The following is a 6350-nucleotide window of genomic DNA, read 5'->3' on the forward strand; positions in this document are numbered from 1 at the left end:
TTCTTGTGAATGAATGGATAATGTATCTATGGCCTAATAGATGATAATGCAAAAAATGACATGAGGGAATATTGGTTCATATAGATTCTCATATACGTACGAGATCCCTGCACTTAATTATGTTATTTACACCTGTAGGTTACATGTTGATGATATGTTTGATGAAATTCCTGGCATGGCTAGTAGGGGTCTGATTAAGGTCTTGTTTAACTTATTTATTTTGCATCATTATTTCCTTGTTCTTTAATGCTCCTAAGTGATCATTCCATTCTGGGTAATGACCTGGGCTCTGGGCCTAAAAAAGTGGATCAAATCTTGGGGTCATTGGCATAACATTGGAAAATTGGGTCTTTGGACACTGGAAGACAAGCCTGTGAGAGTGACTTTGGGTTTTTGGATGCTCTCATGCCTATAGAATGAGAGTGATTCAGGCTTAAGATGTCCAAAACATCAGTGTGACCCATCAACATTATGTATGAGTGGCTGAAATGTCTCTTGAGGGTTTTGTTGTTCATGTGAATAGGTTGGTTGATGTGTTCCATCAATTCCACTTCCTTAAGGTTACATAGGAGGTCGAATCCAATCATAGTAGATGTTGGCCTATGGGGGCTTGACCTAGGTTTAGATTTATCTAGCCAAACAAATCCCTACACTACTAGCCCTTTCGGCATCAGCCCGCGGAGCACGGACTGAAGTCTCACCTGAAGCAGTATGGGGGGATGCTTGAACCAAGCTTCTGCACCCTTGATATGTCTGAGATGTCAATTTAGTCCAACTAGATATGTATTTGCGCAGGTCGTTTCGTGCACTGTTCCAACCTTCAATACCTTCGTGATCTGTTATAATCATCTTTCACGCAACCCTAACCAAGGTTTGAGATGCTTTTGCACTAGTAGGGCAGCGAACTGCACTATTTCCCCAAACTACACTGCGTATCTTACTTATCCTCTTAACACATCTTAGTTAACTTTGTGTAAACAAATATTCTATCTTGCATTCACTTAATCAATACAATTATACACATTCACATCATATAATTATTAGAAGTGAATTTCATACCCAAGATAACATATGCATGAAACAGGAAATAACTACACATAAATGATAGGAAACTTCTCTTTATTAATACTTCCAACTATTACAGACTCGACTCGCCCTGCACACTTAGCTGCAAACTACTAGGCCTCTGCGCACTCAACTGCAGAGCCTTCTCCTACTCTACGACCCAAAACTAGACTTTTCTCCATAGGTCTATCTTGCATACATCATATGTTCATCTTTTCTTATCCCTTGATCTCTTAACTACTTAGAGCCGCACTCTATTTATACAATCCCATGGTCCACGGACCATGGGTAGATCCCTACAGCCAACATTACAATAACAAAACTGAGGGTGGACAACCCTATGACTCTTTTACAAACTACGCACTCTGCACCCACAAAATGTGGCGTATTTACATCAGAATTACATTCTTTCACCAAAATCTAGGCTCTAAGCCCCAAAATTTCCCTTGGGGGATCTCGCACCAACAAGACCCCAACAAAAACATCGTGACTCACCATCAAGTCAATCTTTTGGTGTGGAGATCTTTGTGCGAAGACCTTCCAACTCTGACTAGATCACTAGAAGCTCGACAACAGACTAAGTGGCTACCTGTTGTACTACCTTGATGTGCTATTCAGTGAGTGTTGTGGCTGAACTACTACCCTGGATCCTTTCCTGCAGTGCTTGTAGCTGCGTGAGCTTTGCTTCATTGGAGGTTGTAATGGTGTACACCTCATCAACTCGTGGCTGTAAGCATGCCTTCAAAACTGCTTTTTTATGCTGAGCAACATCCACCTGCTTCTTGAGCCCTTTAGCTTACTGCATCCTGTCGAGCCTCTGTGTAAGGGAAATCGTCTACGCAGTCCCTTTTACTTTGTCGTATATCTACTGTAGCTCGCATGCCTCTGTCTCTAGGTGTTGTATGTTTGGATCCTCCTGTAGGGTGGTGAGGACCTTGAACGACTGCTCAAACAAATTTGTGCAGTCTGTCACTATAGTGTTGACCGCCGCCATTGTTGTGGTAATTACGATGCCGCGTTGTTCCTTAACCTCCAATGGAGTTGAAGGTTGCACCTTCAACTGCACTTCTACTATCTGAAGGTTCAGCTCTAGCTGAACCCTGGCCATTTCCTCTTTTGCCTTGCGCACCCTTGCTACTAATTTCCAGACACACGCCTCCACTGGTTCTTCTGCTTGGATGGCCAACTCTGAGTCCATCTAGTAGGCGTCATCTACCACCTACACTATTTGTATGTTCTGTGCCACTACCTCGTCGCTGTAGGCTCAAATATTCCATGTTGATGCGCTACTCGCTCATTACCTGGAGCGCGCGATCCTCCCTGGTTCGTAGTTCTATAGTGACTCCATCTTGCAAAATATAGAGTGTCTCCCGAGGGAGCGCAGCCACGTTTAATTCGATTCCCTTCAACCCACTGACCATAGGCCTGTCGGCCTCATTTTTTGTAACAAGTGCACCATCTAGTAGAACTATTGTGTTAGTCATCTGGGCCAGCAACATTTCCTCGGTTGTGGACATGCCTACTACGAGGCTAGTGGACATAGTGCCAGCCTATGGAGTGCGCACCTGCAACTCCTGTATCTGTGTCCGGAGAGCCCCCAACACCATCTGGTGTTGCTCCTCAAACTGCTGGAGGGCCTCCATGGTGATGTCCCTCACCATCTCGCCAATATCATGGAGATCCCCCTTAGTGAGGGTGATTGGGTCAAACAAAATCTTTGAAGCCTTCGACTTCTTTCACGGCCCTACCTGTTCTCTCGAGCACAGATGTTCTAGCTGGGTGGAGCTGTCTACGAGTCTGCACCACCTTGCTATATATCGGTCTCCGACTCAGGTGAAGGTGACTTCTATCCTTTGCACTCTTCTTCTTCTATCTTTTGCTGCTCTTCTTCCAACTTTGCAGCGTCGCGCGCCACCTGGGCCTTAGCCACTGCTTCTTCCTTCCTACGTTTCTCTACCAACTGCGCCATCCATAGTTTCGCCTCTTCCTTCTTTCACTGCACGTTACATACCTTGTTTAGTGCATTGCACACCTTGTTGAGTGCCTCTGCACGTAGAATCTTTTGTGCGATAGCTCCTCCTGCATAATGTCTTCCCAACATTAAGAGCCATTTTCACCTTTGTCCCTCCAACACATGCTTATTGACCAGGTCTTTCAGCACAAAGTACATGTGCATCCGCGCAGGTTGGGGCTCTTTTCCATAGGCCTGCATCCTCTTGGCTAGATGTGTGCGTGAACCATCCTATCCATTGTACTTATCTGTCAGTCACACCCTAGGCTTCCCAAATCATGTGTGCATCATTCTCCTACATTCGCGCCAGTCGTCAAAGCTCCCTTTGTGCGTACCCCACCATCTCGCGAGTGTAGCGCGCAGTACCCAGTCCAAGGCTTGGAATCATTTCTTTTTCGGTACTTCTCTTTCAAATTTATCCAAGAAGGTATCTACCTCACTTAAACCATCATAAGTAGGCAGGTCTCTTACTTCTATCGATACGAAGCATAGCGACCTTGTCATCATATTACAATTCAGTGCAGGTACCTCATGTAACCAATTCTGCTATCGCTCTGTTTCCTCATCCAAATCCGAAGTACAAGACCTTTCGCGCTCCTATGAAATCTGCCCATCCATGGTGGGATTCACCTAGTCCTGGTCTTGTGCTGTTATCTTATAGATGTAGTCCAAATCATCATCACTTTCATAGTCACGCACCGGGTCTATATAACGCGATCCTTCAGCGTGGTCTAGGGGTACAACTACGCATAGTGACTTGTTTTCAAAAAAAAAATTGTGCTTCTTCATATTGATTACCCCATTCATGTCAATGGCCCAGTCAATTCCTAAGAGCGCGGGGTAGGGATTTCTATCATCAACAATCTCTATCACTTCAAAATCTGCTAGCGCACTCGCTCCCTCAATATCCATAGTTATTCCATGAAATCACCCCATGGGTATTGTTTTCTGCTGGTTCACCATCCTTAGTTGAATTGGAGACCACTGCAGCATAGGCCGCCCCATTTGCTCCCATGTCTGCTTCGACAGAACATTTTCATCTAATCCCAAATCTAGAATTAATTGGTCCATCTCATATTCTCTGATCTGCGCAGTTAGTCTCATCTCTCTTCCTGTTCTTGTCTTATGCCTTATGATCTTCCGGACTACAAGCGTTCTCTTGGCGCAGTCCCAACACATCTGTTGATGAGTTCCTGTAACCATTTCACCACCTTACTATTGCATAGTAGCTTCATACATGTTTCCAGGAACGTTGTGAGCATAGATGGGTCCATCTTTGGCTTCGGTTTATCTTTCCTTCCTAAAGTGGAGGCATCAACGAAGCTCTTCTTAGCTTCCATGAAGGTTTCCTGAGTGCGCTCCAAATCACTCTCCACTTCTTTTGTTGGAGCTTTGCGAACCCAAGTACTATCTTCTGGTTGTTTTCCTTTGTCATCTCCCATCACAATTCCACTTTGGAGAATAATTTTCACATTCAAATCTTCCTCACATGGCTCAGAATTCATCATCTGTAGGTTCTGAGTCAGGGGAGGCAGTAGCGCTCCTTTGTCGCGTATCCTAGCTATCAGTGTAGGACAATCTTCTGTCTCATGATCAAACAAGGTGTAATACAAAAATGACGGGCATGTTGGATTCGTGCAATTGTGGGCATAATGTCCTAGCCCTCTACAATTGTAGAATATCAACTGTCCGCGACCTCTTCCAGGTCCTCCTCTGCCTCGGCCTCGTTCGTGCCCCTGAAATCCTGTTCACGCCATTCCTACATTTTGGTCAAGGGGCTGCGTTTCGGCCTGAACTCTGTAGGTGGGAGTTCTATCCATCATCAACTCATAGCTTCTACAAGTGCACTCATCATGTCCCACTGACCTACAAAATTTACAGAATAATTGTTGCGAATTTTGTGTATACTTCTATAAGAAGTGACAATTGTCATTGGCATGTTTTCCTGCTATTTGACAAATTGCGCACCACAAAGCAGGCACCATGCTAGGTCCTGCTTGCGCTTTCGGCCTTAAGGGAATTGATCCTCCTCTTGTAAGGTAATTTGTGAAAGTAGGGCAGTGGTCCCATACCTCTTTGCACACTTCTGGTCGAGCTGTCTTGTCTTGTTTCAGAGTCTGCATGTCAAGGCATAAATTCTTCAGCTGCACGTGGATCTACTAAACTCCTAAGTTAGGATATTTCATCAGGGTCTCATGTAGCCTCATAGAAATCTCTAAGGCCTCCACCTGAGTCACTATCTTTTGCTGTGATAACACACTCGCTAAATGTGGCATTAGTGAAGCTACAAACCACTCACGATGATGTCCATCCTTCAAATTCATATTAGCTTCACGAATCGTACATTTCAGCCTCTGATCCAATTCCCAAGGTGTCTCACCTGGTAGCATTGTGATCTCTTTGAATCCAATGATCGACTATGCTTCAGACTTTGGCTTGATAAATTCTCTATTTAGCACTGCTTGGATATCTGCGATTCTTGCATTTGGATTATCATTGGAGTGCTTAATATACTAGGTCAGTGTGCGGTCCTACAAGGCACTAACCAGTGTCATTTTCTTTATATTGTCATTTGTAACTCCTTACACTTCCCATACATCCCTTACCACGAACCAGAATTGGTCCAGATCCTCATTTCCCAAACCTTTGAACACATGAAACTTCACTATGCTTTCCATATTGAATCACGGTGGTGGTGGAGGTGGTACGAGTGAAGATGGAGGTGATGGTGGTGAAGCTAGTGGTGGTGTGGGTGGAGGTGGTATTCGTGGAATTCTTTTCCTTATCAGATGGATCACACTTCATGGTGAGACCTTCGCGAGCTCTTCCTCGTCCCCTCGCGGAGGTGAAATCAAGGGGCTAGTTTTTGGTCCCTTATTTCCTTTGTTCTTGTAAGCTTTTCCACTTCATGTAGCCCTAAACATCAAGGTAACTGCATAACCCTCTTTTCGCACAATAGCATTTTAATCCAAGTATTCAAAGAATTTACGTACTTACCTCGTGGTCCTTTGAGAAAGCGTCGCTCTGCCTCGCTGTAGCTAACTGAGGTGTCAACCACGAACTCAGTAATGAATCCTCCTATAATATGATCGAGCCAATGATCAACGACGTGCATGATCTTATCCTCCAATGCTTCCAACCTTCACACTAACTCTAGGGTCCACACAATAGGACCATCAAGCTTCCACCTTCCTTGGCTATCTGCTAGCTTCGTGATCCACTCATAGAGTTTAGTAGGGAAGGATTCAAAGAAGATTTTGTGGATCTCCGTATA

The sequence above is a fragment of the Pinus tabuliformis genome, chromosome Q (genome assembly GCF_031772625.1).
Source record: "Pinus tabuliformis cultivar Carrire ecotype Pingquan chromosome Q, CPIR1, whole genome shotgun sequence".
In the NCBI taxonomy this organism is placed as follows: Eukaryota; Viridiplantae; Streptophyta; class Pinopsida; order Pinales; family Pinaceae; genus Pinus; species Pinus tabuliformis.